Source organism: Pantherophis guttatus, chromosome 5 (genome assembly GCF_059756535.1).
Source record: "Pantherophis guttatus breed Tessera chromosome 5, ASM5975653v1, whole genome shotgun sequence".
In the NCBI taxonomy this organism is placed as follows: domain Eukaryota; kingdom Metazoa; phylum Chordata; class Lepidosauria; order Squamata; family Colubridae; genus Pantherophis; species Pantherophis guttatus.
Window position 1 is genome coordinate 46714072 of NC_142067.1, and position 17733 is coordinate 46731804.

A 17733-nucleotide genomic window follows, 5' to 3' on the forward strand; every position below is an offset into this window, starting at 1 on the left:
GGCTGGAGAATTCTGGGCAACTCCCAGAATTCTCCAGCCAGTTATGCTGGAGAATTCTGGGAGTTGAAGTCCACAAGTCTTAAAGCTGCCAAGTTTGAAGACCTCTGATCTAAATGAAAACATTTCTCTACATCAGAACAAATATTACTGGTTGGCAGTCCACCCTGATCAACATCACAGTTCAAATTCTCTTTGCAACATTTTTCTCATTGCCTTTCTAAAAGGCATTAGGGATTATGTTTCCTGAATTTACAGTTACAGCCTGTTCAAAAGGAAAGGCACAAACTGAAAAGAACTGCTCTATAGCTCCCAGGGTGAATAAAAATCAATGATTTTTTTAAAAAAATAAAAAAATCAGATTTTTTTTTATTTAAATCAGATTTTTTTGATTTTTATCAAATTTATTTTAATAACAAACTTTTGGGGTAAAAATCTATCGTAAGATAGTTTTCTATTTAAGATACATAAATAAGTTAGTTTATTCAGCATGAAATGGAGCTTAGTTATGTAGCATGAGGCTGTATATTCTGCAACACTGGGACTATCGGTGAGTCAACAGCGGGTCAAAGGAGTAGCAGAGATGACAGCTGCTCTTTAAAAATTATGATTTAAATCGAGTTGATTTAAATCAAGCCTTTTTACTAGTGATTTAAATCATGATTTAAATTGTGATTTAAATCAAGTCGATTTAAATCAAATCCACCCTGATAGCTCCCCTTCTTGTACCTTACATGGAAGGGGGGAAAGACATTTAACATTCTTATCTAGGAAGTATATATTGAATAAGACAGCACTATGTTGGTAGTCCTTGGATTATCATTTGTTTAGCAACCATTCAGTTATTGGCACTGAAAAAAGTGACTTACACCATTCCTTGCACATATGACCACTACAGCATCCCCAGAATCATGTGATCAGAATCTGGGTGTTTGACAAGCAGCATATATTTACAATGCCTGCAGCATCCCAGTGTCATGTGATTGCAATATGTGGCCTTCCCAGCTGGCTTCCAACAAATGAAGTCAATGGGGCAAGTTGCATTTGCTTAACGACTGCATGGTTTATTTAACTGCAATGATTAATTTAATAACTGTGGCAAAAAACATAATAAAATCAGGCATGACTTAATAACCACTTTGCTTAGCAATGGGATTTCTGGTTCAAATCATGGACTTAAATCCTGGACTACCTATATGAAACAGCTAACCATGATGATACCAAAGTGCCAACTCAGTTGAGTCAGCAATAAAGGGGCAAAATAACACCATTGAGGAGGGAAGGGAGTCCACACCAGTCTGTAAACCAGTCAGCTGTCACCACCACCTCTCTCTTTGGGAACTGAAAAAACACCATGCTACAATGACAACAGCTTCCAGCAGCAGCCAGCAAGGCCATGCATCATGACAGCACCTGCAAGCAGGAAAAATAGAAGAAGTCCCAGTGCTTTCCAACATGAACACAATCAATGCAGCCAACATTCTTAGTGTCATTAGCTTGAGACTGGATTATGGTATCATCACAGCAACCATCAAACATATAACTGCCTCATCTCCAATCAGCACCCTTCAGCTGAAAGCCCGATGATCTGGAGTACTTGTTGCAGGAAACCTTAGCCAAGTATAGGAATTCAGAGTCCAGGAGGGAAGCCCAAAAGGAAAAACCACAAAGGGCACATCCTTGCCCCAACAAAGTCAGTACCTAAAAGGCTCCCACATTCACAGTCCTGTTAGTCCCTCCGGCAAAGTTATGCTCAGGTCAGGACCCTAGTTGGTGGGACAACTGGTGTCAGGATCAGTGCCCAGCATAAGAATTGCCCAACATAGTACACAAAAGGGTGCAAGAAATTAAAATATACAGAGTCATGTCAGAGATAATCAAGTTTTCCCAAAATATAACCTACACTCTCTGTTTCTTATCCTAGGATCATGGGAAATGTAGAAAATGAAATCTGGAAAGCAAATTATTTGAAAAGTTATCCCTCTCACTCACCATGACACATGATAATTTCCTTTGTTCATCTACTACCAGGTTGTGGACAAATACAGACTAACATTTTCAAACAAAATTGACAAAAGCTCAATATCTCCAATAGTACAAAATACGATACTTGAGAGAATGCTATTTCCAATAGTTTCTATCCAGTCATGAAGACTAGGCAGAATGGATGAGCTCCAAGTCCCTTCAATTAACAATATCTTTTGGGACCTAGGAAGTGCACCTTCTCTGTCACAATGCCTACCCTTTGGAACATTATCACCTCCCACAGATTGGTATAGCTCTTGATAATGTTCTGAAAGTCCTTGAAAACCTGGCTGTTTTCCCAGGCTTAGATATAGGATGGTTATTTCTCATTGTATTACACTTTTTTTAAAAGTATAAGCCATCCAGACTCCTTTGAAGTATGGTAGCCATTAAATTTAAATAAACAAATACTGCTATGAAAATGAAGGAATGAGGCACTTTGGCTAGAACTAAAGGTTTACACAAAATTGCTTGACACTTTTATGTTGGAACACCCTACCCTACATGGTGGCGAACCTACGCACATGTGCCAGAGGTGGCACACAGAGCCCTCTCTGTGGGCGCGCGCGCCGTCGCCCCAGCCCAGTTCCATTGCATTTCTCCATCACATTTCTCACCATTGTTTGTAGGAAAACAAAAGTTTGAGGGACTTAAAAAATGCACGAAACAACATTCCACCTTCATCACAGTACATTTTCCTGTTGTTGCCTCCATGGCCTGCCTCCTACTCTCACAGCACCTTGCGCAGCAGAGTGAAATTTAGCATGGAGCCACACTGCGATCCTGCATCATCTCAGCTCACTCTGGCCTCCCAAATGTCAGTTTTTTTTCCTGCAGAGCTGCCAGTGTTGGGATGCCCTGCCTCTCCACCAGCCTGCTGGTCTTTGGCGCGTTGCTCCTGAGCTTGTTAGCCTTCAGACGTCAGATTCCCACCACCCAGTTCAGGGGTTCCTTTTCCCCCGGGGAGGGAGGGGGGAAGAGAGAGGAGAGAAAGGAGAGAGAGTGAGAGAGGGAAAGAGAGGGATGGAGAGAAATAGAGAGGGGGAGGGGAAAAGAAAGAAACAGAGAGAAAAGGAGGGAAAGAGAAAGGGGAGGAAAAGAAAGAGAGAGAAACAGAGACAGAGAGAGGGGGAGGGAAAGGGAGGGAAAGGGAGGAAGGGTTAGAAGAGAGGGAGGGAAAGAGAAACAGAGGCAGAGAGGGGGAGGGAAAGAGAAAACAGAGAGAGAGAGAGAGGGAGGGAAAGAGAAATGATAATACAAAAGTATTGTTAATAAATGTAGTATTTCAAAAGGAGAAAAAGGGCATAAAAGTGCATTTATCACATTTTTCTTAGAACAATTAGCTGAACTCTGCCTTGTTTATCATTATTTTAGATAGTAAAACCTTAGTATTCAGATTAAATTGGTGTGTTGGCACTTTGCAATAAATAAGTGGGTTTTGGATTGCAGTTTGGACACTTGGTCTCTAAAAGGTTTGCCATCTCTGCCCTACCCATTGTTTCTTCCATATCTTTCCCAACCTATCACCACCAAAATACTCTGTTATTCCTCCTCTACATTTCCAGAACTCTAGATTTACTTCACATAGCCTAGCAGTCAGCTATAGTCTTATCTCACAGTTATATACAATACAGTGTGATTCTTTTCCAAAATGTTTTGGTATTCCCAGACATATTCCATTTTTCCTTGGAGTAAGAACAATCAATGCATTTAAAATATGAAATCTCACATCCAGAATATCATTATTTCCTATTCCAGTGTCTGGAATACAATGCTATAAGAACAGACAACTATTCTGCAAATCCATTTACAAAATCTTTAAAAATGGAGAAGACCTACATACAAAAATAGGGTTCAAGTCCCCATCTAGGCTGTAATAGAAGATTTCCTCAAAACTAGCAATTTGTTCAGCAAAGAAAATTTCTACAGAGTAAAAATCAAAACACATAAACTTTTGTTTTCATGTCATGTTGTTTCTTAGTACATTATGCTGTGTGTATATTATACCCATCTCAAACTGAATTCAAAATGCAAGGAGCAAACAATGTATATATTTCAACTTATGGATGTTGTAGCACTTCTGAAAGATGCCATTTTTCACCTATGCCGCCACATTCTGGTCAGAAGAAGTTTCCAGAATATTTTAAATGTCTATAGAAAACTGCAATGTTCTAACAGTGTATGTGAAAAACACTGTATCTCTCCTCTATCAGCAAAAATTTATCCACTTGAAAACTCAAGACTACTCCAGAAGAGAAATATGATCCAATCAAATAGGCATGTTACTCACATCCCAAAGTCCATCTTCTGTATTCAATAACTACTTAATCTTTCATGAATTCAGCTTCAGTTTGTTCTCCCATAATCAGACCCTTAACAGTCTGGAGACAATCTGAGGCTCTGTAGTAGTCCAACCTTAAACTTGCAGAAAGGAGAATTATAACTAAGTGTCATTAGCATATGTCTTTCCATATTTACTATTTCATGGCATATTGGAAAAAGTTCTCAAAGATAGAACTCTACTGCTTTCTCCATTACAAATTCAGACAAATGATTTGTCTGTACACAGGGATATTTGGAGACCCTAAAGCTTTGATAAACAATTTAGTTTAAACCAAATTGTGCACAGCGATACAATTTCACTTGTACCTAAAATTAATTCTGTTTAATTGTACGGGAACCTTGAACATTATTAAAAACCTTTTTACTACTGTAGAATAATACATTGATGATGTTTCAGTAGAATATATGTTATTGTTGGTTTATAAATTCAGGGTTGTTTAATGTGCTATTTGACTTATCTTGTTTATTTTAACTCATGTGAAGCATTCTGACACAGTAATTAAATTGCTAGCAAAGTAGTATAATATCCTACTTTTAAAATAACATTTTATTATGCTTTTATTTCAAACAATAGCTACATATTCTGCCACTTGATAATTCTCATGGCAATTAAATTACATTTTACCTACTGAAAACTCTTGAAAGCTACTATAATAAACACAGCATACACTAAACTTTAGTGCAAGCTACACACCACCTTTTATAAAATCTACCTACCTTAGACAAATAATAAGAATAATAAGGTGAGACACTAAACCTTAATTATTTGAAACTATATATGTAGGAAGTGGGGAAAACAAGCTAGAAACTATTTAAAGTCATCTCTACTCATCAAATTCTATTTATTTCCAATAAAATACAATTCCAAATAAATAACCCAAATATAATACAACAAACAAATGAGATTAGGAGCAGTCATCATTAAAATACAGCAAAGTACAACTATTGAACTAAATAGATATCTACTTATACATATACATCTACAAGATATCTACTAGATATCTACTGTATACTTATACATATACACTGATTTGACACACAGATATAAGTATATACTATATACTTATACTGTATATAGGTATATTATACTTATCTGGCACATATGTGTATTTGTTTAAAAATGAACTCATACATCCTAAGATCAATGCATGCACATATACTGTACTTCCATGAAGGTTCATATATATATAGAGAGCCTGAATATTCAATCATATGTTAACAGTTATATATAGTGACCTTTTTTATATCTTACTTTGAATTCCCAACTCTGTACTTTGCACTGTTTTAGAAATCTTACAGCCACTTTTGCATTCATGTTCCTTTATCCATTCTATGATCACTTTATCCCACTTTCCCATTCCCATATTACCCCGTCTCATATGCTGTGTCATAAAACTCATTTTTTCTCTATACTTCTCTATGCTTTCTTTTAATAGTGATTATTTGTCCAAAGTAAAAAAACATGGAACAAGTGAGCCACTTTCGGAATTCAGTGTTCAGTGTTCAATTTCAAACAGAAAACGTGATGATTATCAGAGAAGTCCGTGCTAATGTAAACTATTTTTATATGACTTTAGAAAATTAATTACAACCAATTCTGTTTCAAAATGAATATACAGGCATATGTCACATGGTATATCTCTTCCAATTCTCATAACTTGGTTGAAAAGTTATTTGTATTCTATAGCAATGTTATAGTAGCCACAATACAAAGGAGTTACAGTTAAAGATTACTAAGCAATGTAATTTAGTACAATGTAACTTACACTTACTACACTGGCCTTGGACTTCTAAACTTTACCAGAAAGGCACCAAAATCAATCCATCAGCTCACAAAGGTGTGCTTTCTTAACCTCTAGAACAGATGGGATTGGCCAGAAATGTCTAGCATGTCAAACTGTTAATCATCACTTAAATTAAGGCATGGTTCCACCATAACTGGCATTAGTCTTCAGGGAACCTATTTAGCAGTCACAAATTCCTGCCACTCCTGCTCTGCTTTAATTAAGCTTAATGTCTCGTAATTTGACCTTCTGTTGCTAACCTATTAACCTTATCTAGTACAAGTTCAAATACGATAAACTAAAAAGTTGCTGTAAATGCCATTTAAACTGCTGAAAATGTAAGTGCTACTTTCTTCTATTCAAAAATGAAAGGTATCCAACAATTCTGATCCTATCCTAAAAAGAAATACTGCCAAGAAAATTTCAAGTAAGCATTGATATAAGTAAGGACTACAGTTAGCCTTCATACAAGAACTCAGCAATAAATCTCAGCTCCCCAGACATTTAATTCCTTTCTCAGGAATAGGCTAACTGGTGGAAGATTTTAAAATATGACTTGCCTATTTTAGATTTTTTCTTGCTGACAAAAAATGACAGCATGACACACAAATGATTTGCTCTCCGCAGTGCAAAGGAGTCAATGCTTTTACAGAGGTCAATATTCTAAAGTTTAAAGTCTAGGCTTTTCCCTCTGACTCTTCTGAATGAATGGATACTTGGTCATTCTTGTGATGGTCTTAGGTAAACACATTATATTATGATATAGTTTTCTCTAGCCTGGAAATTAGTGGTTCCTGACAGATTAACTTCAATTTATCTACAACAAAATACAGAGCTCACTATCCATTAATACTACAGTATGCTATTTCAATTTAGACATTATACAAAGACCTATGTCTCTGAAGAAGGCTTTAAGGCTGTGCAAGCTGGAAAGAGAGAAAATGACAATGACCACCAGCATTACTGGTGATAGGTGTACTGTTGGAAGACCTGACAATGAGGTTAGGAACAGATTGTCATGCAGAAAATCTATGTATTCACTAAGAGTGGACACCGACTTGATGGCACATAATCAATCAATGCTATATTGATTCTTCCTAATATGGAATTTCAATAAATCCAAAGAACAGCAGCTTTACATAATCAACCTAAAATATGAGTTGATGAAAACAAAAACAAAAAAATAGATACAAAGCCTACATGGTCCTGGAAGTTTTCATATAGTTATTAAAGGAACAAAATGCAGAACCTTAAAAAATTTGCTTGATTTCAAAAAGGTAAAAACAGAAGTATTGCCTATAACTTTCAAATAACGTTAGAAGATACCAATCTCCTTAGAAGCCACTTGAAAAATAGATATATTTTATTATTTTATAGAATAAATAATAAAAGGACAAATACATACATTTGGTTGATATAATGTATTAAAAGATAGAGGGATCTACTGATCAAAAATGTAATTTCATAATGTATCAAAAGAATGGTGTCCACTGATCAAAATGTAATTCAGGCTCAGGTCAACACATGCTCTTGGTGAGAAGTATATAGATTTCTAACCCTGATATAGTTTATACTATGTTGGTTTAATGCTAATTTCAAGCATATGCAGTGTTATAAATAGAGAATGTTACTAAACTGCCCTTTTGCAAGCTTCAAAAGTAGAGTATTAAGCCTTGCTAGCATGAACATCTTTCTTTGTTCATTTTGTATGCCACCAGGAGTAGTTTCAAAAGTGAGATGGGTGGTATATATAGTCATGTAAAAAAGAAAGTACACCCTCTTTAGTTCTATAGTTTTATGTATCAGGATATAGTAAAAATTATCTGGTTCTTATCAGTTCTTAAAAGCAGGCAAATATATAGATGAACAACAACACATGACATATTACAACATGCCATCATTTATTTTACAAAAAGAAAGGCAAAATATAGAAGCCAAAAAACTAAGCACACCTTATGATTCAGTAGCTTTTAGAATCACTTTTAGCAGCAATAACTTGAAGTAATTGTTTTCTGTATGATTTTAACAGTCTCTTAGTTTCTCTTGTGGAGGAATTTTGGCACACTCTTCTTTACAAAATTGCTTCTGTTTATTGAGGTTTATTTATTTATTTTTATTTATTTATTTAATTTATTTTGATTTATATGCCGCCCTTTTCCGGAGACTCAGGGCAGCTTACAATGTGTTAAGCAATAGCCTTCATACTATTGTATAATACAAAGTCAGCTTATTGCCCCCACAAACCAGGTCCTCATTTTACCTACCTTAGAAAGGATGGAAGGCTGAGTCAACCTTGAGCCTGGTGAGAATTGAACTTGCAGTAATTGTAGGCAGCTGGAAGCTAAATACTACCTTTAACAGTAGCATTAGTCTGCTGCGCCACTCAGCTGTGTTTGTAGGCACAGTCCTATTGAGGTCCAGCACAGCATTTCAGTCAGACTGAGGTCTGGACTGATTGGATCAACACCTTGATTCTTTTCTTTTTCAGCCATTCTGTTGTAGATTTGCTGGTGTGCTTAGGATCATTGTCTTCTTGCATGACCCAATATTGGCCAAATTTTAGTTGTGGACAGATGGACTCACATTTGACTATAGTATACTTTGCTATACAGAGGAGTTCATGGTCGACTCAATGACTGCAAGGTGTCCAGGTCCTGTGGCTGCAAAACAAGGCCAAATCATCACCCCTCCACCCCCATGCTTGAAGGTTTATATGTTTGTGCTGATATGCTGTGTTTGGTTTTCACCAAATGTGGCCTGTGTTTTATGGCCAAACATTTCCACTTTGGTCTTGTCTATCCAAAGATCAGTGTTCCAGAAGTCTTTGATTTGTTAAAATGCAACCTTCACAAACCTAAGCTGTTTTTTTTAAAGAGAAGAGGCTTTCTTCTGATAATCCTTCCAAAGAAATCTTACTTGTTCAGTCTTTTCTAATTATATTGTCATGAACTTTAACATTTAACATGCTAACTAAGGCCTGTAGAGTATGAGATGTACTTCCTGGATTTTTTGCAATTTCTGTGAGCATTGCATGGTCTGACCTTGAGGTGAATTTTCTGGGACATCTACTCCTGGGAAGATTGGCAACTGTCTTGAATGTTTTCCACTTGTAAATAATCTTCCTCATTGGAGAATGATGGACTTTAAATTGCCTGGAAATGGCCTTATGGCCCTTCCCAGATTCATGTAGGAGATGATCAGGTTGAGCCCAAGGGAAGGGTCAAACATGTCATAAGTCACAACTACCTTCATGCCTGCAAGAGATCTGAGTCCAGTCCACCTTGAATTCCTTTCTATTCTTAACTCCCGCACATTTTCCTTAACAGTCACTCACCCAGATTCTTGTAGAGCTTAAGCCTGCAATAAATCTTTATATTTATTCAAAGTGCCTGAATCTCCTGATTTCCCATGTGCTTGACAATTAATGGGCAGCAACAATTGCTTTTCTAAGATCATTGCTGATGTCTTTACTTTTTAACATTGTGTTAACACACACCTTAATGCTGAAAACCAGCAAATTCTTACGACATCAGACAATCTTGAGTTTCTTTTTAACCTCCTCCTCCTCCTTTTCAAGGCTAAGTTTATACTTACCTTCTTCAAAGTCAATTAGTTATTCTTCTAAACTATACAACATGTCATTTTTATCCATTATGTGCAAGTTGAGGGGGATTTTAAGATTATAATATAGTTTTTTTAAATATCAATTGAGAAATTTAGGTTCTGATGTTTTATATTCATAAATTATGAATATGTAAAGTGAAATTTCAATTTTTTTTAAAAAAATTCTTTATTAATAAATTTATATGCTATCATCGCACCAAAGGCCACTCTATGATTAATGCAATGCAGCAAATTTATATTGCCATGATGAAACACTCGCTAATATACCAGACATTTGTGAATAACTGACATTTTTCTTCCTTCAAATAGTCTATTAAATCAAAATTTCACTGTATTTAGAAAATAAAAATAACTATTTTACACAGTGCATCATATGAGTTTCCTAGAAATACATCTATTGGAGAAACTGGTTTTATAAATATACTGGAATGAAATTCAACTTACTGTATTTATCTATTCTACTATTTATATTCCAATTTTCAGAATACATAATAATTGAGTTTGAAGGGACTTTGGAAGTTTTTAGTCCAACCTCCTATATCATTTCAGATAATTAGTTGTCCAGTCTCTTCTTAAAAGCCTCCAGTGATGAAGCACCCACAACTTCTGAAGAAAAGCTGTTTCACTGGTTAATTGATCTCACAGTTAGAAAATTTCTTAGTTCTAGATTGCTTCTCTCAATTAGTTTCCAACCACTGTATCCTGTTTTGCCTTCTGGTGCTTTGCAAATAGGTTGATCCCCTCTTTTTTGTGGCAGCCCCAAAATAATTATTTTCCTAAAACATGCCATACACTAAATAAATTCCCAAAATAACCCTTATATTACCAACAATATAAATAATAGTATAAACTGCGTAATTGTAAACATATCTTTTTTAAAAAGACACATGTATATTTCTCACAAGATGACATGATGCAATGGCTATATGCATGTGTCACCCAAAAAAGATAGCATTTTCAATTGCATTACATATCAATGGCATCAACATTTTTTCATGTAATTTGAATCTGGGGATCAAAGGAGGGGAAAGGAGGACCTCTTACTTTCAAAATGTTTTCCTGCAGGATCTGAGTAACTTATACAAGAATTCTGTATGGTCTGAGTCTGAGAGGCAATTACTTGTCTAAATCACTTAATTGCATAAATTAGTAATTTTCTGAAGCAATACCAGTTCTACCCAAAAGCTAAGTCCTACTGAATTCAATGGAGCTTACATCTAGAAAATTAAGCACTGTACAGGTAGTCCTCAACTTACGATCTCAACTTAGTACAGGTAGTCCTCAACTTACGACCACAATTGAGCCCAAAGTTTGTGTTGCTAAGTGAGAAATTTGTTAACTGAGTATTGTCCCATTTTACAACTTTTCTTGCTACGTTTGTTAAGTGGATCACTGTAGTTGTTAAATTAGTTTAGTAACTAAATTAGTTTAGTAATTAAATTAGTAACATGAAGACCTGGCTTTTCCGGCAGGCCTGGGGCTGTTGATCTCACTCTTGCGATCCGGCGAGATCCGGCCATAAATGGTGTGAATGAGTTTTAATGTTTTGAATGTTTTAATTTTTAAATGTTTTTTATAATGATTTTAAATGCATTGTGAGCCGCCCTGAGTCTTCGGAGAGGGGCGGCATACAAATTGAATAAATAAATAAATAAATAAATAAATAAATAAATAAATAAATTGTTAATTGAATCTGGTTTCCCCATTGACTTTGCTTATCAGAAGGTTGCAAAAGATGATCATATTATCCTAGGACACTGCAACCATCATAAATGTGAATCATTTGTCAAGCATCCAAATGAAAATCCCATGACCATGAGGATGCTGTAACAGTCATAAATGTGAAAAATGGTCATAAGTCACTTTTTTCAGTGCCGTTGTAACTTCAAATGGTCACTAAGCGAGCTGCTGTAAGACGAGGACTACCTGTTTAGGGTTACAGTATAAAACATGTCAGATAAATATACATTTAAGAGAAGAGCCTGTAGTACAGTGGACTAATGCACTGTTATTAACATCTGCTGCTTGCAATTACTGCAAGTTCAAATCTCACCAGGTTCAAGGTTGACTCAGTCTTTCATCCTTTCAAAGGTAGGTGAAATGAGGACCCAGATTGTGGGGGCAATAAACTGACTTTGTATAAATATACAAAAGTATGAAGGCTATTGCTTAACGCATTGTAAGCCGCCCTGAGTCTCCAGAGAAGGGCAGCATATAAATTAAAGCAAAAAAAAAAAAAAAATCTGAGCTCAGTATAGTGTTGCTTTTTTGCCTTTTAGAACATGAGAATACCCAACAAATTATAAGCAATAATTGTTACATTTTGTGGGGTTAAAGAAGCCTTGTCACATTTACTACTGGGGGAATCATGGACGTTGATTAGCAATTACATACTGAAGTTTCTTTGTATGGGGGGGCTATATAGAACTGTTTATTATGTTTATATAAAACATAAAAAGGAAAAGAACAAATGAGAGGAAAGAAAAAGGAAGTAACAAAAGCATACAATGTTACAATAGATAATGAATGTTTTGTTGCAATTTCATTCTGAATGTATACTTGTGTATTGATATGTATTTGTTCTCTCCTTATGAATTGGCTCTTTATCAATATAGTAGAAAGACTGATCAATATTATTCCATGTGGTAAATTTTAATGTTGTATCTAATAATTTTTTTTCTTATGCATTGTAATACACTTTTATTGAGATTCTAAAAATATTTCAAGACACTAACTTTTTCTTAGGTCTTAGTACTGATCTCTATAAACTAAAAACACATTCTAAAATGGCCAAAGTCTATTTTGGTGGCAATTAACAAAGAAGCAATAGCACATATCATAAATTATTTGTATCAACTCTGATTCACTAGAAGCAGTATCTCCACCCAAGACTATGCAGCATCTTTCAGACCTTCATAATTTTATGTAACTTCTGTAGCAGTTAGATTTTTGCACCTTGGCATTCTTAGATGATTTAAAACCTGTTGTATTGGAACATAATATTAACAGTACTGTCATATTCAACAAACAAGATACAAGGAAATTTATATAAAATCAAGTAGTTTTTATATTTTCCACATCTGTTGCAAAATGCATCGATCATTTTGTTGATCAATGTTTTAAATGTCACTTTTGGAAGCAGAGAAGTGATAAAAGAGATCACTAACCTGAAAGCCAACTAGATTTGGTATGAATTTTTTTGGCATTTAACTTGTAGATTTTAAACAGCACATTATGTCAGTTGATAAAGGCAATAATTTACAAGTTTGGTGCATCTATATCTGTATCTGTATTTATATCTACCTATATATCTATATCAACAATCTAACTTCTTTCTCCATTTTTTTCCACAGTTCTGAGGGCCTGGTGGCTCAGCAGACTGATAGCATTGTGATTAACACCAGCTTCTGCAATTACTGTAAGTTCGAATCTCACCAGGCTCAAAGTTGACTCAGCCTTCCATCCTTTCTAAGGTAGGTAAATTGAGGACCCAGTTTGTAGGGGCAATAAGCTGACTTTATATAAATATACAAAAGTATGAAGGCTATTGCTTAACACATTGTAAGCCGCCCTGAGTCTCTGGAGAAGGGCAGCATATAAATCAAATTAAAAAAAAAAATCTACTGAAACTGGTATTACTTTTGAAGGAAATCTCACACTGGCACCAATAGCAAATTTCATACCAATGTAATTATTAATTTTAAAATTAATGTAATTTAAATGGATTTTCCTAAGAGTTTAATCAGAGGAAGTACTTTTACTCCCCACCATCCTTACTGGAAATGATCTATATTAATTGTCAATTTTCACTACATGCATATTTCATCGATATTTTTAAAAATCTTCAGAGTAATATTATTTAACAGAAAGTTTAAACAGAAAATCAAAATAATTATGGTGTGCATTTCACTCAGATATTGAACTTAAGTTTTCACTAGAAACAAAGACAGAATAAGAATTTTTATCCAGCATCAACCTATTAAAATCAACCTTTAAGCATCCCATGCTTTTAAAATAATGTTTCATTTTTTTGTGGCAGGTATTATATACTTGTAAAAAAACAACTTGAGCAAAACATTTCTTTTAATTACTATTCAGTTTTAAAATCCATACCATCATTGGTGGTAGAACCTAGCACCTCTTGGTGATCTTATTTTTTAAGATCAGAATAATGAGAAAAAGACCAAATTAATACTTAGATGAGAGATCACCAAGTGAACTGAGGACTGTAGACAAGATTAGGAAATTGAATAAAAAAGACTTCCTGGAAGAAAGCAATAAGCCTTCTTTTATAGATCTATATATTGTTTCCAAGACAACATGGATATTTTGGTTAGTCACAAGAATCAAGCTTGAGTTGACTTTTTTTTAGAATTCATAGGCCTTTCAGGAATTTGTAGGAGTCCAAGCACACACAAAAAAATCACAGTGATGTGTAAATGACTAGGAAAACAATGTGAATAAAAAACTTGATCTTTCAACAAGCAAATTCATATTTCAACATCTCCTGTTGATTATAGTGCCACCCTACACCAAACTCTGTAGTTTGAAAATGATTGGCACTTTTTTCTGAAAATTATAATGCAGGGTTATATTTAATATAAGTAAAATTTTCAGAACTTATAAATATTGATAATTTATGAAAAAGTATCCACACAATGATAAATAATGCCATGCAAATCTGATAAAGAAACGGAAAGCCTTGTGACCAAATCTATCTTTTACTTTTACCTCCCCACTCCCCCCCCCCCAAAAAAAAACAAAGGGGGAAGGAAGAGAAATTAGCAATCCTGGTTTGGTAAAGTTATATAATGACATTGTGCACACTCAAAGAATGCTATAATGCACCGTGGAGCAGTATATAAGTCTAAGTGCTACTGCCATTGCTATAATAAAGGTGGTACTGAATGTACTTTAATCATATTCCAATTATGAAGAAAAATTTAAAGTATGCCCCAAAATAAGGGCCAAAAGTAGCACAAGACGTTTGACAAATTAATCATGCTAAATCCTATACCTGTTAAGTATTGAGCAAATACAAGCAACTGAAAGAATCTGGAATTTACTGAGTAAGTGCAGCTCTTTGAACACATTCTGTTAATAAGTCACATTCTCAGTGCCACACCTTTATTGGTAATGTATTTGTGTATATTTATATGATCAGTCTGTGCTGATCAAATCATATTTTCTCAAACACAAATAATTGTCTATACCTTACTTTGAATTTAGGGACTTATATCATGTAAATATTCCATCGTTTGTTTTACAATAATTAAAAATAGCCACTACTCTACCAATATTTTTCTTATCATCTGTCCTAAACCAATGCTTTAGGTTTTTTTTTTATATAAAAAGTGGTTCCTTCCTAAATTCCTTAAAGAATTAAAATAAGCCAAAAACTTTTTAAAAAGAAAGATTAAAAAATACCAGGGACAAACAAAAAGCAAAAGCAGAATACTTGGAAACAAAATATTTCTATTAACCACATTGCCTATTCAGATCACACATGCTTAACTAGTCTACTGAGAATGTGACATATGTCACACTGAGCTATAATCCATTAAAAGTTAAATACAGATTCATTCATCTTTTCTTTCATAACAGGCTTTATTCCAGAGAGTAAAGAGTAATCTTCACCTCTAAATCAAGCTGAAATTAAAAGTTGAATTGTCTTATGTTCCCAATGAACTCTGTGGATTATATTATGCATGACACTACATGCCACTTGATATTGTAGAAATAATTGGTTTGGCAAATAAACTACATATTTAGAAAAAGAGTTGTTAAAAACAATATACATTAAGTATCCATATATTGCACTTCCATATTTAGTAATGTCATAACTTTATAACTAATACTGTATGTGCTAAGAGTTGACAATGTTATCAAGTCATCATACACTATATACTTTTAGAAAGTTTCTTAATAGCATTCCCAGTGATCTTCCAATCACAACTGTTTGTCATTAAATTCAGAAAGTACAAGCCAAAAACCTATAGATATTATACCATCTCCCTCCCCCCCCCCCCGTTATTTCTGAAGAAGCCTTGGCCAAGAAATTCATCACTAGTGATAAATGGTGCAACAAGATATGGTTGAGCTTGGAATAAGGAGAAAGAAAGTGGGGACACATTATTGAACTAAAGATTTGAAAATATCCGTTATTGAAGATCAGGTTGGACAGGGAACAAAAATCTTAACATTTGTGTGCATGCATGCATGTATACATGCATGCACGCGTGCATATCTCCCTGTTTGCCAATGGAAAGGAAGTGAATAAATAACGAGAGGTGAGCACAGGCAGAAAAGAGGCATGGCCTTCTCTAGAGCGGTTGTGCATGCAAATTAAAGAAGAAACGGGAGCTTCGGAGCGATACGAAGAGACTGGAGCAAGGAAGGGAGTGGGAAGAAGAGGGCTGAGCCTTCAGGAGCTCGCCAAGGTTGGCCTCGGCTCTAAATCCGCAGAGGAGCAGCTGGTGGAACTGCAGCTACTGCGCACAAGACTTTGTGGGCTCTCTAATTCAGAGAAAGGTTGAGGGGAAAGTATGGAGGATGCGAAAGGAAAAAAGAATTTAAAAAGCCGCCCCATACATCAGGCTGGAAAGACCGAGGGCAGGGGGCACAAACTTCGCTCGCTCTGCTTTCCTAATTCGCCTCCAAACTTTATTTATATAGCCCCTGTGGCGGGGGAGGGGGGGAGGAAAAGCGAGAGGAGGGAAAAAAACTGACCGGTTCCACCGGAAATAATAAACCTGAGAGACCCGAAGTATCCCCTTCCCCGATTCTTCCTCCGGCGCCTGTGCCCCACGACTCCATCCGTCCGTTTAAGTCTCTCCCTGATCCCGGTTCTTGTCAGGGTGCCAAAGCGACGCCTCTCCAGCTCGCTCTCTCCCCGGAGTCCCTAACCTCAGTCGCGGCCATTTCCATTTTCTTCCTCGTCGTCCTCGCCCTCTTCTCCCCGCCCTCCCGTACCCCTCCCCCGGCGAAAAGCCAACCGGGGCCCTCGCGCTTACCTCCCAAAATGAGGTTCGTGGCATTCCCGCCGGCCGTTTCCGCGACTACCATTGCCGTCTTCAGGAAGCAGCGGCTGCAGCCCTGTCTGGAGCGAGCGCCGGCCCGCCTGTCCGCAGCCCGTCAGAGGGCTCTGAGCGCGCGCGCCCGCGCGCACCTCCCCTTGCTCCAAAGGCCACCCGTGACAAGCGGACGCGAACTCAAGACAGTTAATTCTAGCGTGGGGACTCGGGAGCTCCGACGAGTGGCGGTTTAAGGGAAGGGAAGGGGAGGAGAAAGCGGCCGCCGCTCTTCGAAGCAACTCATGAAGCCACCGCCTCCGACGCCGTTACGAAAGCGCACAATATCTGCACTCGCACAACTACACAATGCCCTTTCAGGAAGCTGCCCTCACCCTCTCCACAGGGTATCTGCGTCTCTGTGTGTAAATGTCCTCCTCCTTTCTCCCTGATTCGGGGCTCTGCTGCAATGCCTGCGAGGCTGACTTTCAAAGCCTCACCCGCAGCCTACGATCTTCCCTCCCTCCCCTCCCTTCTTTCCAGTCTGTCAGTCCCTCCCTTCATTTCGCTCTCGCTCTCTCGCTCTGCCATTCATAGGTTTAGCCAAGTTTCGCTGGTTTAACCTTTTTCTTTCCCACCACCAGCTAGGAAAATCTGAGGGAGAAGGGGGAGGGGTGTATCTTTGAAACAGATCACAGCTGACTATTTGGCACTGTCTCATGGAAGGCTACAAGGCTTGCAAATAAAGTTGATTTCAAAGTTGATTTGAATGTACAGTCAACAAACAGGCATGACAAACCAAGGCTTGCTTGTGTGTGTTAACCGCAGTGCAATTTAACATGAATTGCTTTAGACTTTTCAGGTGACGGTAATTAAGGAAGTTCAAATAATTTCCTCAGATGAATGATTTCATGTTGGCTCACAATGAACTGATACAGAGCAAATATTCA

General features: G+C 36.6%; 1 protein-coding gene across 2 annotated transcripts in view; it reads right to left on the reverse strand.

The window, feature by feature from the left end:
- Positions 1–17406, reverse strand: part of NRIP1 (nuclear receptor interacting protein 1) — a 77873-nt gene extending 60467 nt beyond the window's left edge. Inside the window, exon 1 of one of the 2 annotated variants that reach the window (XM_034423080.3) lies at positions 16787–17406. The gene's annotated coding sequence lies outside the window, so the exon portion shown is untranslated. Of the gene's footprint in view, positions 1–16502; positions 16755–16786 lie in introns of those variants that run through there. The other variant, XM_034423152.3, reaches the window with a different exon arrangement.
- Positions 17407–17733: the final 327 nt, after the last annotated feature.